Consider the following 17,986-nt stretch of genomic DNA (forward strand, 5'->3'; position numbering starts at 1 on the left):
TTCTCCTATCTTACAGGCTGAGATACAAACAACTCCAATTCTGGAGATAAATTCTGATGATCAGAATTTAGATGAAGTTACTGCAGAATCTCCTTCTGTTACACACACTCTTGTGTTGTTAGAAGATGAGGAGATGTTAGCAAGTTCTGGAGACAGTGCTCCAATAAATGCTCCCATTCATGGAAAGGAGGCATTGATTCAAAAGTTTGTTGAAAAAGAAGCTCCTATTCCTTGGGAAGAAACTCACAGAGGAGTGGAGTGGACCAAGAAGTGAAATGAATCTGATTTCATTCCAAGCTCAAAAGTTCTGACAGAACATATTGCTAAAGTTGATGAGTTGTTGACTAACGCTGATTTCAAGACACAACTCAAAGTCACAGCTCTAAGTATCAAGTCTCTTTAAGGTCAACACTCTACAACTCATGAAAAGGTTGACAAACTTCTGGAAAAAGCTGAAAAGCTGGATATGGAGATCAAGCTAGATAAAAAGAGGTTTATCAGACCTATTTCTGAGAAAGTTGAAGCTATTGAGAAGGTTCAAGAACAGCAACAGGCCCAAATTACTGAGGTCTTGCAGAATCAAGCTTCTCAAAAAGCTCAACTTAATGAAATTCAATCTTCAGTAGAACTTCTTCTCTCTCTCTCCTACTACCAAATGATGCCAAAAAGGGGGAGAAGGTAGTTAAGTCCAATTGCTCTAATACTCAAGTACTGAAGAAAAAGGATGACAAAGAAGATGATCAGGGAAACCCTAGCAAGGGTCAAGGTCAAGATCAGGGGAAAAGCAGCAAAGTTTCTTCAAGGAAACTAATTTCTGATGCTAGCAAGTCTTCTACACAAAAGAAGACAAGTTCTGAAGCTTCTCAAACTCAAAATCTAATAGCAAGTTCTGATAATCAAAATCTGATATCAAGTTCTGATGTTCTTATTCAAGGAGGAAGTAAAGTCTCTCAGAAGTTTTTGCAAACTCTGAAGCTAAAGGGAAAGCAGACTACTGTCTACTACAAAGATCCTAAAATTCAGACACTTGATGAAGAGATTGTTAGAAGACTATTTCTCAAGCATAATCCTGGAATGGATTTAGAGAATCTCAAGGAGGAAGAAGCTAGATTTGCAGCTGAGAAGACAAATCTAAAGTCAAAAGTTTCTGATGCTAAGAAACCTCCAAGGCCTAAGGTAAAAGGCATTGTGATCAAGGAAAAGTCAAATTCTGAGGCTTCAAAGCCCAAGACAAGATCATAGATTGATCCCAAAGATAAAGGGAAAGGAAAAATTGATGAACCAACAAAGCCACAGGAGATGAAGATTCCTCAAATCTTGATGAAACCTGTATTTGATGATACTGCTGCAGTAGATGAAACTGTTTAAACTCTGAAGAGAAGAAAGATAACTGAAGAATCTAAAACAACCTCTGACACAGATCAAGTTGTTCAGAATGAAGAACAGCAAGCTACAGAAGAAACAACAAATCCTGATCAAGTCATCAAGACATCAACCTCTGACAGTGCTCAAGTTGATTTGAATAAATTGACATTTACTGATAAGAAAAAACTCCTATGGAAGAATATTAATCCATCAGATCCTAAAAAAAGCCAGCTATTATCTGATTTCATGACTATTGGATTGAAAGCTAGAGAAGCAAGAGACAGAGCTGGATTAGGTTCTGATGAAGCCAAAATCAAGACAGGGGTTGAAGTACTTATAAGAGATCCATTCTTATTGACTGATAAACCTCTTGAAGATGTTACACAGAAGCACCTTGAAAAGGTTAAATCTGTTCAAGTGGTACTGGATGCTCATGATAAACATAATGTCAAAGAAAATCTGATTCTATTCTTGAAGATGGAAGAACATATCAAATGTCAGAATCAGATGTGCTGAACAAATCTCTGAAAGAACTTCAATTATTTCATTATCTTTTAGAGATAAAGTCTGAGATTACCAGGAGATGGTCAAATTTCATAATGAAGACCATAAGAGATAAAGCAAGAATTTCTGGTTCAAGATTTACATAATTCATTCCTAATATAGTTGAAGATGATGGAAGTGAAATTCCAATGAAGAAGGATTCTGCTAAACTTGAAGTGATTCTGAAAGAGAAATGTTTGTGCTACAATGAAGACTCTTTTCATCCAAGGGTGATTAGACTTGGTGATGGTTTAGAAAGAAATCACATCTCAGCAATAAGGACTGCAATCTACCAGATTGGAAGTCAGGGTGAAGAATTGAAGCAAGTCAAAGCTATAATAGCTCAAGTCCTTAGGAGTAAAGAAGAAAAGCTGATATCAAACTTTGTCAAGAATCACTTTGGATTTAGATTGACTCAGTAAGATTAGTTAAAGCTACAAGGACTGTAGGTTGTAGATAGTTGTCTTATTAAACTCTCATTGCATTTGTACTTAAAATGTTTTTGACATCATCAAATCTATTAACTTGTATATTTTTTATAATTTACAAGTTGGGGGAGATTGTTAGATATATTTGAGATGTCATGTCTAATCTGATTTGTGTTTAGTTTTCAGAACTTAACAACAGGAATTATCAGGACTTACTGGAAATCAGAACTTACTGAAGTCAGAACCTAATATCAGAACTTAAGGCGTCGGAAGATATATATCAGGACTTAAGTGCGGGAAGACTTCAGATAAGGAATACGGCTGATTTACAGGAGAAGATCTGGACTAAGATAAAAAAAGATATGCATGAAGAGTTAGTGGACTAGATGACTTGTCGAAGATATCTGATTGATATATTTTAGGAGACAGAATTATATTCCATATCAATTAAAAGATATCTTTTAACCGTGTACTATATAAACATAGCTTAGGGTTTACACTATATGTGTTATCATTATCGAGAAGATTATACATTGTAACCTAGCAGCTCTTAGTGATATTGTTCATCACTGAGAGAGAACAACAGTTCTATTGTAACAGAGTTTATTTAAATATACTTCATCTTTGTTACATACTTGTGTTGAAATTGATTTGATTGTATAACCACTATATTCAACCCCCTTCTATAATGTTGTGTGACCTAACAACTTCATATCGATCCAACCGTATGGATGTCATGATATGTATATATATATATATTACTGATATAACCAAAGTTTCAAATCAAAATAATTTTATTTGGTTTGCTATTTTTGACTAGTACTAGTAACTAGTGTTTAGTCATGTATGAGTGTCTCGACTTATTTAAAATTATTTCTAATTGATCCAACCGTATGAATATAAAAATAAATATATTTTAATGATATAACCAGCGTTTCAAATTAAGATAATTTTATTTGGTTTATTATTTTAACAGCTGAGTATTAGTTTGACTATTACCACTAACTAGTGTTTAGTCATTAATTGGTGTTTCGATTTTTTCAAAAATATTTTACATCAATCCAACCGTATGGATGTCAAAATATATATATTTTATTGATATAACCAAAGTTTAAAAAAATATTTATTTGATAAGTTATTTTCACAGTCAAACAGCGGTTGACCTGAATTTTTTCTAGCTCGGCTCGGCTCGTTTATGTTCGCGAGCAAGCTCATGTTCGGCTTGTGAGTTAACGAGCTCGAGCTCGAACACGAGTTTTGTTCGATAAGAAAGCTCAGCTCGGCTCAGTTCGTCAAAAAAAATTCACGCTCAGTTCTGTTCGATCAAAACTTGGCTCGGTTCGTGAAGAGGCCTAATAGATACTTACTTCAGTGTTTCACTCACAACTTCATAGCCCACCACCAGTACGCCACCCCTTATCAAACAAATAAAAAAAATATTTTCTATTTTGCAAACTGAAAACCGAAAACAAATACTCCCTCCGTCCCTCTCAAATGTTTATATTTGGGTTGGGTACGGAGTTTAAGAAAAATGATAAAGTAGTGTAGGAAAGTTAAAAAAGTTAGTAAAGTAGTAGACCGATTAATATTATATGTATAAAGTGGATATAGTGGAGAGAAGTAGTGAATGCAATTATTTTAAAAATTATAAAAACTTTACTATTTTTGGAAAATTTTGAAATATAAACAATTGGAAGAGACATTTGAAAAATGAAATGTAAACGAATGAGAGGGATATTGGGAGAATTCAAACACAAGTACTCCGACATACGAATTGTGCAAAACTTCAAGCACCCCCGGGTGCCCTTTTAGTCATCAAAACAACTGGTACTTCCTAAACAATTTTACACCTTCTAAATTTTTTTTACACTTTTAAATCTATAATAATTAAAAATAAAAAATTTGTACAAATCAAAATAAGCAAAATATGATTTCATTTGATTTATTGGTTAACACTTTCCTAAAAAACTTGTTAATATTTTTCAAAACAAAGTTAAAAAGTATAATTTATTTAAAAATATTAAATCATATATTTATTATAACTACAGGCCCTTTGAATTATAATCTAACTTGATTTATAATCGCACTCAACTTCTTTCTAAACTCTTTTGTGAGAAATCAGACACTTTCTAAATTAATTTTAGTAATTCAAACTATACTATTATAATCTTTTCATTTGGTTGGTTGACTTTCCTAAAAAGTTTATCACTACCTTTCAAAATAAAGTTAAAAAAAATAATTTATTTAAAAATATTGAATCATGTATTTATTATAACTACAAACCCTTTGAAATATAATCCAACTTGATTTGTAATTGCACTTATTATAGGTGAAATATGATTTCGTTTAGTTGATTGGTCAAAACCTTTCTAAAAAGTTTGTTAATACTTTCCAAAACAAAGTTAAGAAAATAAAATTTATTTAAAGATATTTAATCATTTATTTATTATAACTACAAACTCTTTGAATTATAATTCAATATATTTCTAATGGCACTCAATTCATTTTTCACCTCTTTCGTAGGGAACCAAACACTTCTAAAATTAATTTTAGTAATTCAAATGATACTATTTGTTAGATATATTTGTCATGTCATGTCTAATAATGATTTGTGTTTAGTTTTCAGATCTTAACTAACAGGACAAATCAGGACTTAACTGGAAATTAGTACTTATACTGAAGTCAGAACTTAAGTTATCAGAACTTAAGATATCAAAAGATATTTATCAGGAGATAATATCAGGACTTAAGAAGACGTTCAGAAAAGGAAGGCGGCTGATTGAAGGAAAGAAGATTAAGGTAAACACAAAAAGAGATATGCATGGAGAAGAATTCTATGAAGAATAGAATACTTGGAGGAAAAGATAACTAATTGATATATTTTAGGATGCAGACTTATGTTCGATATCAATTAGAAGTTTATCTTGTAACTGTGTGTATATATAAACACAGCATAGAGTTTACACTATATGTGTTATCATAATCGAGAATATTATTCATTGTAACCCTAGCAGCTCTCGTGATATTTGGTTCATCACTGAGAGAGAACGGTTCCATTGTAATACTGTTTTATTAATAAGATTTTTCTGTGTTTCATACTTGTGTTCTTAATTCGATTTGATTGTAGTATAGACTGTATTCAACCCCCTTCTACAGTGTGTGTGACCTAACAAGTGGTATCAGAGCCAATATGTTAACACATATACAGTAAAGATGTTACAACTGGTATTTTCGTGTAATATTATTTGTGGATTTGGTATAATATTAAAGCCGAATGAAATATATTCAATGATTGTACGCTTGTGTGAGTGAAAATTTCTGCATTATAAATTTGCTTTATGTAGTATATGATTTTTTTCAAAGCAAGAGTTTATTTAAATTCTTTATTTTTGATTTATAAGGAATATTCTAAGCCTTGGAAAATATTCTTTTAAAAAGTATTTTGTTCACAAATTTTGATAATGATTTTAAAAAGTCTCTAAAAATCCAAGTTATTTTATGGTATAAATTTTATAATTTTTGAACTTGTATTTTATTTTATAAAAATAAATCTTTACAAATTTTATTTGTTATAATTAGCAAATTACATAGCTATCCTTGCATGCAAATACTCTTCCATTTAACTAAGGGGCAAGGAAAACATTTCCAACCCCACTCACTTTCATTCTACTAACCAAGTTACCACTTTGTCCTTGCATGCAAATCTACCTAACTTTAGATAGAAGGATACTTGTGTCATTTCTTAAATCCACTCATTTGGGGTCAAATCAAAAGAATAAAAACCAAACAAATATGATTACCACTTCATTTTTCACTCCACCATTCCACACCTCCCTCCTTCTTTTTCCCCTCCTCTCGGCTCTCCCCTCTCACTCTCGGCTAAAAGCCGAAACCCCCTCCCCATTTTTTTTCTTCAATCCTCAACCAAGCTTCCACTCTTTACACAAGTAAATGTTACTTCCCATACCATGATCACTCATATTTCAAAGAGTTTTGAATAGAAAGTTTAAGTTTTGAAGTTGCATGTTAAGGTTCTAGTTGGAACTCAAAGTACAACCTTGATTCTTGTGAGTTTAGGGTTGTTTTTTAGAGGACTACAAGGATTGGATAAGTGCCAAGTCTTGAGATTGAAACTCTTGATGATTAAATGGCCATTCCCATCCATTTCATTCGGCCATGACCATATGGGAGCCGAATGAATGGTCCTTAAGACTATTCTTGTTGCTTAACTCAATTTTTGCATGTTTATGTGATAATAACTTGAATTTTATGGCGAAAATTGGATAAAACTCTTTGCATGCTAAGTGATCATCTAGGTATATCTTATGCTAGGTTTGCATGTCAATTTTATGATAGAATATAAGTAGAAAATGTGTTGTTTTGGTTTGCAAAACCCGAGGACATGCATGCATGTGGATTTCTCTTAGTTTGTTGTAAGATTTTGATCATTTGGAAGGATTTTGTTAGAAAGCCTTAATTTCAGTAGGAATAATGTGTTAATATTGATTTATGCTTCTTGTTGCATGGTAAAAATTCGTGGTTATCTTTTATAAAAATGCATATCTTGTTGTTTCAAAAACATGAAGATTTGTGATTTGTGAAGTGTAGTTTCTTTTATTTTGCCATAATTGTACCTTAGGTAAGGATGATCTCACCCAAGGTTATTTTGAGAATAAGGGAGTTAGTTCAGTAGATTACCATGTATAAGTCTTGGTTTAACTATTGAGTTGTTATTAGTTGAGTTTGTCAAGTCAAAAACCTTGGAAAATGAGAGTTATAGTTTCCGCAGAAAATCAGTTTAGTACCCTGAGGTTTAGAGTGAGTTTTGACTATGTCATTGATGTGCACTTTGAGGCCCAAGCTACCAGAAGTTAGTATTGGGAGTATATAAAAGGTTTTAGGAGTTGGTTGGAGTTTTGCATGTCATTTGGTTAGGTGCACAAGTAGAATAACAAAATCTGTCCAGCAGGGGACAGTTTTGTTGTAACTTAGAAATAGGAAGATTTGACCATGTCAAGGGTAGGCCCTCATTAAGACCTATTGGGCCTTAGTTAGAGGGAGTGTCAGAGAAGTTTTTCCAGCCATAAGTTCATAGGATATGAGTTAGAACCATGTGTCACAAGTTAATTCAGGTTAGGGCGTTTTCTGCCCAGAAAAAAAGGGGAACCTTGGATTTTAGCTTAGGTCCAAGAAGGCCCAAGCCAGGCCCTTGAGCCACATCAAGTTTGTGAGATGCCCTTAGGTCAGGAGAGTCTTGTGTAAAAGTTTTGAAGGAAAACTTGTAGTTTAAGAGTGTCTAATGCACTCAAGAAACTATAGTTGTCATTCTGAAATTTGCACCAGTGAGCACTTTCACTTATCACATAGTTTTAGAACACTTAGAAGTGAGTATTAGGTCGACCACCATAGTTGTAAGATATTATAAGGTCAGTAGAGCAAAAGGCACAAGTGAGGGTCAATAGGTTTTGGATAATTTAGGAAAGGCACATCGAGTTAGGAAGCCAAAATTAGAAGACCTTGTCTAGTTTAGCGACCAAGTGACTTAAGTTGTGAGTCGAGATCATCCAAGCCTAGTGTCGCATTATGGTGTATAAGGTGTTATTTGGTATTAATATATGATATGAGAATATGTGGCTATGTGTGTACTTTTGTAATTTAAAGGTGAATATAAAATTAAGTGCATATAGGCCTAAGTGCCATCCGTGTTTAATTTCGGGTTGTAAATAGGTTAAGATGGTAAAATATTATAATGAGGATTATTATTTATGTAGGATCTCGAGACGAGGGAAAACTTGCCATAAAGGTCGAGTGAAGCTCCAGTTGTTGCTCCTACCAGTCAGACCAGACCATCCTTTCTCAAGGCAAGTGATTCAACTTGACCTTCGTATTTACTATAAACAGTTCATATATATCGATGCCATTATCCTGAGTCATTTTGATATGTTTAAATCAAGCGTATCTTTCTTTTATCTTTGAATTATATAGAAATGCCATGAACCCTCGAGTATGTATTGCAAGTAGTTCAAAAGTCTTTTCATGATAGTTAAATGCCATGATAAAATGAAGAGTTGTTATATTACTTGATTGATCCTCTTGATTAACATGCTGATGATTCCTAAGTATTGATATCTCATCCTGATACTTGAACCCCTATAAAACCTTACCTTGAACCCTGAAAGTCAGATACTTATCAAAGTGATTCCTCATTGATTGATACCCCTATTTCTTATTCTAAAGCTTGACAATTCTGATATATCCTGAGCTAAAAGAATCATTTCTTCATACCTTAACACCCTTAGTATTCATGAAGCTTACCTCCTTGATGATCCAGCACTTGAACCTTGACGAGAAACCATTGCTTTAGGCCCAGTTTGGCAATACCCCTTCATATTATCCATTAGTCCCACCAAATTTTCCTGTCCAAGTTCTGACATATAAAAACTTTTGGTTACCCTAATAGAGTAAAGTTTTGTGAATCATGGCCCTGAGATTTAGTACCATATTTCCCGTGTTTCGAGTTGATCTATAATCCCTTAATAAAAATGTTTACTGTTAAAAGAGATTTTGTTATAATTCGGCATCAGTTTTTGAAATAAATAAAATGTGGGTTTTCAGTCCTAAAGGGGGATAAATGTTTTCCTTGAATAGTGGATCTGGACTGAGACGCGAGTCCTTTCCACACTTATATTAGGCTTAAAAGTTGCCTAGGGATTCTCGTTAATGTTTTAAAACCCAGCGAGGTTCGGGATTACTTCGCGGCTGATCACCGGCTGTAATCTGTAGCGTCATAAAATGATTTTGATTAAGACATGATTTTAAAATTGTTTTGATACAAGCAAAATGATGCCATCTCACATAAGTTTTATCTCTCATTATCATTGGTTATGTCTTTCCATTGTCATTCTTAAAGGTATATCTCGATTTATGTTTGTATCGTACTGTTAGCACTTGTTGAGCATTTGGCTCACTTCTTGCTTTACCCTGATATTACAGCTAGCAGCTATGGTTAGATTCAAGCAGACTACCCGTAAGACCTGTGATGCTGATGCTTATGTTCGAGCTCAGGTAGAATAAGTAATAATAGTTTGTGTGAGGACTCGGTAATTGTAATCAGATGTAATAGTTGGTAGTGTTGGGCTGTTCCAAACCCTAAATTGTAAGATCTTGGAGTTGGTTGTGTATTCTTCCCTTAAAATGTTGTAATAGCTATATTTATTTTGCTGTTTAAGTTGGGGGTGTGACAGGTTTTGGTATCAGAGCTACGGCTTAGAGTCCCTGGATAGCCCAAATAGGTTATAGGATATGTGTGTAGGTTATAGATAATATGCGAGAGAGTAGGTTAAGTAAAGTATTATTAATACTCCTTTTATTGGTTATCAGCAAAGGGCGCATTCCTCGTCATCCTCTGGGTCGGACGACACTATTGCTTTCTCAGTGTATGCTGAGTTGAGGCGCGGGTTCGACATGCTTCAGGGCAAGTACGACCGACTGATAGACCGACTGAAGAACGTGTATCCGGACAACCGAAACTACGAAGGGAAGCCCAAGGAGCAGATGACTGCGAGGCTTGAGACCTTGGTTCAGTACGTCAACACTAGGCTTGAGGAGATGCCAGCGCATCAGGACCACACCAGCCAATATGTCATTCAGATGGTGGCGGATGAGCTCCAGAGCATTGTGAAGACACTTCGAGAGGAAAAGACTACCAAGCCCCGTTCAGATGGAGTGGAGCCTTAGTTCTTTCCATTTACCTTTCATGTTGTTGTACTGTCAGACTCTATGGAATCCCCAGTTGTTTCCGTTGTTCCTTTAAATAAGCCTGTTATTCCTAGAATCAGACTATGTCCCAATCCTATGTACTGTGACCTTTACAATTTCAATAATTATGTTCTATTGTTCCATTTGCTCTCAACTGTTATTTTACATTTTTATATATATATATGCATCACCATATCTGCTTAATTTGGAAACTTGACCCCATATGTAAATAAGAATGCCATGCGATACCCTCGAATCATTTTATCATTCATATCTATTTTGACATAACTCTTATTTCAGGACCATGCCTCCCAAAAAGAAGAACCCAACAACCACATCCACCACAAACCCAAACATTCTTCGATTACTGGAAACCTTGCAATAGCAGACCAATGCTATAGCTCAATAACAACTAACTCTTCAACAATGAATTGAAAACCAAGATAACCGTGAGCCACACCAACCACCTGAACCACCAGTACCACCTAGACAAATTGTCACTTTCAAGGCTTTTCAGAATGTGAATCCACCTGTATTTCATGATACCACTGATCCAGTGATAGCTAACACATGGATCAAGGAGATGGAAAGGGCTTTTGAGTTGGTACAGTTAGGAGACGATCAGAAGACGCTGTATGCCACTTACTTCTTGAAGGGAGAAGTCATCTATTGGTGGGAATCAGTAAAAGCTATGGAAGTCACTCAGCAGGTTTCTGGGGAGAGATTTAAGAAGTTATTTCTGGACAAGTATTACCCTAAGTACATGCAGAATCAGATGGAGCTAAAATTTCTTGAGTTGAAGCAAGGGAACATGACTGTATTGGAGTATGAGAAGAAGTTCACTGAGTTGTCAAGGTTTGTGACAAAGTATACCAGCACTGAGGAGGAAAAAGCAAAGAAATTTCAGCAAGGATTGAAGCCTTGGATCAGAGATAGGGTGGCTATGTTTGAGCTTGAAACTTATGCGGGAGTAGTACAGAAAGCTGCTCTGATTGAGAATAATGGGATGCAGTCAAGGAAAGAGAGGGATAACAAGAAGAGGAAGGTTCCATTTTATGGAGAAAAGTCTGAAGCCGGAAGTTCACAAGATCAGAATGTAAAAAGGATGGGTTTCCAGAAGGGCAGAAATTTTCAAAAGAAAGGAAATTTGGGTAAAAGGCAAGAATCGAAGGGGAACAATCAGGCAAGCCAAGGGCAAGTTGGAGAAAACAGGTTCCAGAGGCCAGAATGCAAGCACTGCGGAAGAAGGCACCCCGGAGTGTGTAATAAGCTGAGCATGACATGCTTCAGGTGCAATCAAAAGGGACATTTGGTGAATGAGTGCAAGATGCCGAAGCCAGGAGTTACGTGTTACAAGTGTGGGAAGACTGGACACATAGCTAGGGAGTGCAAGGCAACCGGACCAGTCAAAGCTCTGATGAATGTGGCAAGTACCAGTGCAAGCGTTCCAGCTGAGGTATTGGCATTACCTCCACCACCCGCACCAACCCCGCAAGCAACAGCAAGGACATTTGATTTGAAGATGAAGGATGCTGTACAGAATTCGGAGGTGATAGCAGGTACACTTTTACTCAATAATGTTAAAGCTAAAGTATTGATTGATTCGGGAGCAACAAGATCTTTCATATCAGAATCTTTTGTTGATAAGCTTCAATGTGATAAAATGGTTATGAGTGAGGTAGTAAATGTGGTAATTGCGAACCAAGAGAAGATTCCTGTGAATCAATTTTGTCCAAAGTGTGAGATTGATATTTCGGGGTATAAGTTTTCAGCCGACTTGATACTCTTCAAGTTGGGAGAGTTTGACATAATTTTAGGAATGGATTGGTTAGGAGAGAATAACGCTCAGATTAATTGTAAGACCAAGAAAGTGTATTTAAAGACGAAGAGTGGAGAGAAGGTAGTATTTAAGGGGCAGAGGCAAGAGCAATTATTTTTTACAATTGTTCAGGCTAAGAAGCTACTTAGAAAAGGTTGTGAGTCGTTCCTAGCTTATGTAGTGGATTCGGAAAAAGGCAGCCCCAGTATGGAAGATATCCTTGTAGTTAACGAGTTCCCAGATGTATTTCCCGACGAACTACCAGGCTTACCACCAGATCGACAAATCGAGTTCGAAATCAACCTTGCTCCAGGAACGGAACCAGTTTCAAAGGCCCCATATAGGATGGCACCAGCAGAAATGAAAGAGTTGGCGAGCCAGCTACAAGAATTATTGGATAAGGGAGTGATACGGCCAAGTGCGTCGCCATGGGGAGCACCTGTTCTGTTTGTAAAGAAGAAAGATGGGAGTATGCGTCTATGCATAGATTATCGGGAGTTGAATAAGGTAACGATCAAGAACCGCTACCCACTACCAAGGATAGATGACCTTTTTGATCAGTTGAAGGGAGCAAAATGCTTTTCGAAGATTGATTTGAGATCGGGATACCATCAATTAAAGATCAAAGAAGAAGATGTTCCCAAGACCGCATTCAGGACCAGATATGGGCATTATGAATTCCTAGTAATACCGTTTGGATTGACCAACGCTCCGGCCGCATTTATAGATCTGATGAATCGGGTATTTAAGAAGTATTTGGACAAATTTGTCGTGATATTCATTGATGACATCCTTATTTATTCTAAATCGGAAGAAGAACATAAGCAGCACCTCTGGATAGCATTGGAGATACTCCGACAAGAGAAGTTGTATGCTAAGTTTACCAAATGTGAGTTTTGGTTAAAAGAAGTTCAATTTTTGGGGCATGTCATTGGAAATGAGGGAGTTAAAGTGGATCCGGCAAAGATTGAGGCAGTTATGAGTTGGGAGAGGCCAAAGACTCCTACGGAAGTGCGAAGTTTTCTAGGATTGGCCGGATACTATAGAAGATTCGTCAAGGATTTCTCGAAGATCGCCATGCCATTGACCAAGTTAACCAGAAAGAATCAAAAGTTTGAATGGAGTGCAGAATGTGAAGATAGCTTTCAAGAGTTGAAGCAGAAGTTGGTAACAGCTCCGGTGTTAGTACTTCCAGATGACCAAGGAAACTTTTTAATATTCAGCGACGCTTCACATAAGGGTTTGGGTTGTGTGTTGATGCAACACAGTAAAGTGATCGCGTATGCGTCAAGACAGTTAAAACTGCATGAGTTAAAGTACCCGACGCATGACCTGGAACTAGCCGCCATAGTGTTCGCACTCAAGATTTAGAGACACTACCTCTATGGAGAGAAGTGTGAAATCTACACGGATCACAAGAATTTAAAGTACATTTTTACTCAGACAGAGCTCAATATGAGGCAGAGGAGATGGCTGGAATTGATCAAGGACTATGACTGTTCAATAAATTACCATCCTGGAAAGGCGAATGTAGTGGCCAATGCTCTGAGTAGGAAGGAGAGACTGAATATGATGATAACATCAAAAGAGTTATCTGAAAAAATCGAAAGATTGGAATTGGAACTTTGTGCTTATGGAAAAGTCGAGGAAGTTTGTCGTGCAATAATCTTTCAGCCAACACTAGTGGAAAAGATAAAGAAATATCAAGAAGAAGTAATGGAGAAAGAGAAGAAACAGTTATCTGGAGAGGAGATTAATACTCAAAAGGATGAGCAAGGGATACTAAGGTTCTTTTCCAGAATATGGATTCCTCATGTACCTGAATTAAAGAATGAGATCCTCCATGAAGCCCACAATTCGAAATTTTCAATCCACCCGGGAAGCACCAAGATGTATCGAGACTTAAAGAACTTTTGGTGGCCAAATATGAAGCGAGACGTGGCAGAATGGGTTGCGAAGTGCTATACTTGTCAGAAAGTGAAGGCAGAACATCAACGACCAAGCGGATTAATTCAGCCCCTGAAGATTCCAGAATGGAAATGGGAAAATATCGCTATGGACTTTATAGTAGGACTACCGCGAACGAAATCCGGACATGACGCAATATGGGTTATAGTTGATCGTCTTACGAAGTCGGCGCATTTCCTTCCAATAAATGAGAAGTCGTCACTGGATAAGTTGGTTCATCTGTATGTGAGCGAAATCGTACTAAGGTATGGAGTACCCGTATCAATAGTTTCAGACAGAGATCCCCGATTTAATTCGAGATTTTGGAAGTAATTTCAGGAATGTCTTGGCACGAAGTTGAATATGAGCACGGCGTACCACCCGCAGACTGATGGCCAGAGTGAAAGGACGATTCAAACAATTGAAGATATGTTGCGCAGTTGTGCAATTGATTTTGCAGGAAGTTGGGACGATCATTTGCCGTTGATTGAATTCTCTTACAACAACAACTATCATTCCAGTATCGGCATGCCACCATACGAAGCTTTGTACGGGAGAAAATGTAGATCACCAACAAATTGGGATGAAGTAGGGGAAGGAAGAATTCTCGGCTCGGAATTGGTACAACAGTTGCATGACTCGGTCAAGTTAATTCAAAAAAGGTTGCTTCCTGCTCAAGATAGACAGAGGAAGTATGCGGATCCAGCGCGTAAGGATGTTCAATTCCAAATTGGCGAAGCTGTGTTGCTGAAGGTGTCACCTAGAAAAGGGTTGATGAGATTTGGCAAGAAAGGGAAGTTAGCACCTAGATACATAGGTCCTTTTGAGATTTTGAGTCAAGTGGGAAAAGTGGCCTACGAGTTGGCCTTACCACCTCAGTATCAGCATGTGCATAATGTGTTCCATGTGTCGTTGCTTAAGAAGTATAATCCTGACGCTAGCCATGTGATAGAATATGAACCTGTAGAAATTCAGGCAGACCTGTCATTTGTGGAGCAACCGGTTACAATACTCGACTGGCAAGTAAAGAGTCTTAGAAATAAGTCGGTAAGGTTAGTGAAAGTGCTTTGAAAGAACCCTAAGGTCGAAGAATCGACTTGGGAGTTAGAGTCTGATATGCGTTCCCGGTATCCTCATCTGTTCTCTTAGATTCTGGGGATAGAATCCCTTAAGGGGGAGAGGATGTTATAACCGGTATTTTCGTGTAATATTATTTGTGGATTTGGTATAATATTAAAGCCGAATGAAATATATTCAATGATTGTACGCTTGTGTGAGTGAAAATTTCTGCATTATAAATTTGCTTTATGTAGTATATGATTTTTTTCAAAGCAAGAGTTTATTTAAATTCTTTATTTTTGATTTATAAGGAATATTCTAAGCCTTGGAAAATTTTCTTTTAAAAAGTATTTTGTTCACAAATTTTGATAATGATTTTAAAAAGTCTCTAAAAATCCAAGTTATTTTATGGTATAAATTTTATAATTTTTGAACTTGTATTTTATTTTATAATAATAAATCTTTACAAATTTTATTTGTTATAATTAGAAAATTACATAGCTATCCTTGCATGCAAATACTCTTCCATTTAACTAAGGGGCAATGAAGACATTTCCAACCCCACTCACTTTCATTCTACTAACCAAGTTACCACTTTGTCCTTGCATGCAAATCTACCTAACTTTAGCTAAAAGCATACTTGTGTCATTTCTTAAATCCACTCACTTGGGGTCAAATCAAAAGCATAAAAACCAAACAAATATGATTACCACTTCATTTTTCACTCCACCATTGCACACCTCCTTCCTTCTTTTTCCCCTCCTCTCGGCTCTCCCCTCTCACTCTCGGCTAAAAGCCGAAACCCCCTCCCCATTTTTTTTCTTCAATCCTCAACCAAGCTTCCACTCTTTACACAAGTAAATGTTACTTCCCATACCGTGATCACTCATATTTCAAAGAGTTTTGAATAAAAAGTTTAAGTTTTGAAGTTGCATGTTAAGGTTCTAGTTGGAACTCAAAGTACAACCTTGATTCTTGTGAGTTTAGGGTTGTTTTTGAGAGGACTACAAGGATTGGATAAGTACCAAGTCTTGAGAGTGAAACTCTTGATGATTAAATGGCCATTCCCATCCATTTCATTTGGCCATGACCATATGGGAGCCGAATGAATGGTCCTTAAGACTATTCTTGTTGCTTAACTCAATTTTTGCATGTTTATGTGATAATAACTTGAATTTTATGGTGAAAATTGGATAAAACTCTTTAAATGCTAAGTGATCATCTAGGTATATCTTATGCTAGGTTTGAATGCCAATTTTATGATAGAATATAAGTAGAAAATGTGTTGTTTTGGTTTGCAAAACCCGAGGACATGCATGCATGTGGATTTCTCTTAGTTTGTTGTAAGATTTTGATCATTTGGAAGGATTTTGTTAGAAAGCCTTAATTTCAGTAGGAATAATGTGTTAATATTGATTTATGCTTCTTGTTGCATGGTAAAAATTCGTGATTATCTTTTATAAAAATGCATATCTTGTTGTTTCAAAAGCATGAAGATTTGTGATTTGTGAAGTGTAGTTTCTTTTGTTTTGCCATAATTGTACCTTAGGTAAGGATGATCTCACCCAAGGTTATTTTGAGAATAAGGGAGTTAGTTCAGTATATTACCATGTATAAGTCTTGGTTTAAGTATTGAGTTGTTGTTAGTTGAGTTTGTCAAGTCAAAAACCTTGGAAAATGAGAGTTATAGTTTCTGCAGAAAATCAGTTTAGTACCCTGAGGTTTAGAGTGAGTTTTGACCATGTCATTGATGTGCACTTTAAGGCCCAAGCTACCAGAAGTTAGTATTGGGAGTATATAAAAGGTTTTAGGAGTTGGTTGGAGGTTTTCATGTCATTTGGTTAGGTGCACAAGTAGAATAACAAAATCTGTCCAGCAGGGGACAGTTTTGTTGTAACTTAGAAATAGGAAGATTTGACCATGTCAAGGGTAGGCCCTCATTAGGCCCTATTGGGACTTAGTTAGAGGGAGTGTCAGAGAAGTTTTTCCAACCATAAGTTCATAGGATATGAGTTAGAACCATGTGTCACAAGTTAATTCAAGTCAGGGCGTTTTCTGCCCAGAAAAACAGGGGAACCTTGGACTTTTAGCTTAGGCCCAAGAAGGCCCAAGCCAGGCCCTTGAGCCACATCAAGTTTGTGAGATGCCCTTAGGTCAGGAGAGTCTTGTGTAAAAGTTTTGAAGGAAAACTTGTAGTTTAAGAGTGTCTAATACACTCAAGAAACTATAGTTGTCATTCTGAAATTTGCACCAGTGAGCACTTTCACTTATCACATAGTTTTAGAACACTTAGAAGTGAGTATTAGGTCGACCACCATAGTTGTAAGATAGTATAAGGTCAGTAGAGCAAAAGGCACAAGTGAGGGTCAATAGGTTTTGGATAATTTAGGAAAGGCACATCGAGTTAGGAAGCCAAAATTAGAAGACATTGTCTAGTTTAGCGACCAAGTGACTTAAGTTGTGAGTCGAGATCATCCAAGCCTAGTGTCGCATTATGGTGTATATGGTGTTATTTGGTTTTAATATATGATATGAGAATATGTGGCTATGTGTGTACTTTTGTAATTTAAAGGTGAATATAAAATTAAGTGCATATAGGCCTAAGTGTCATCCGTGTTTAATTTCGGGTTGTAAATAGGTTAAGATGGTAAGAATATATTATAATGAGAATTATTATTTATGTAGGATCTCGAGACGAGGGAACACTTGCCATAAAGGTCGAGTGAAGCTCCAGTTGTTGCTCCTACCAGTCAGACCAGACCAGCCTTTCTCAAGGCAAGTGATTCAACTTGACCTTCGTATTTACTATAAACAGTTCATATATATTGATGTCATTATCCTGAGTCATTTTGATATGTTTAAATCAAGCGTATCTTTCGTTTATCTTTGAATTATATAGAAATGCCATGAACCCTCGAGTATGTATTGCAAGTAGTTCAAAAGTCTTTTCATGATAGTTAAATGCCATGATAAAATGAAGAGTTGTTATATTACTTGATTGATCCTCTTGATTAACATGCTGATGATTCCTAAGTATTGATATCTCATCCTGATACTTGAACCCCTA

Source organism: Apium graveolens, chromosome 1, assembly GCF_009905375.1.
Source record: "Apium graveolens cultivar Ventura chromosome 1, ASM990537v1, whole genome shotgun sequence".
Taxonomy (NCBI): domain Eukaryota; kingdom Viridiplantae; phylum Streptophyta; class Magnoliopsida; order Apiales; family Apiaceae; genus Apium; species Apium graveolens.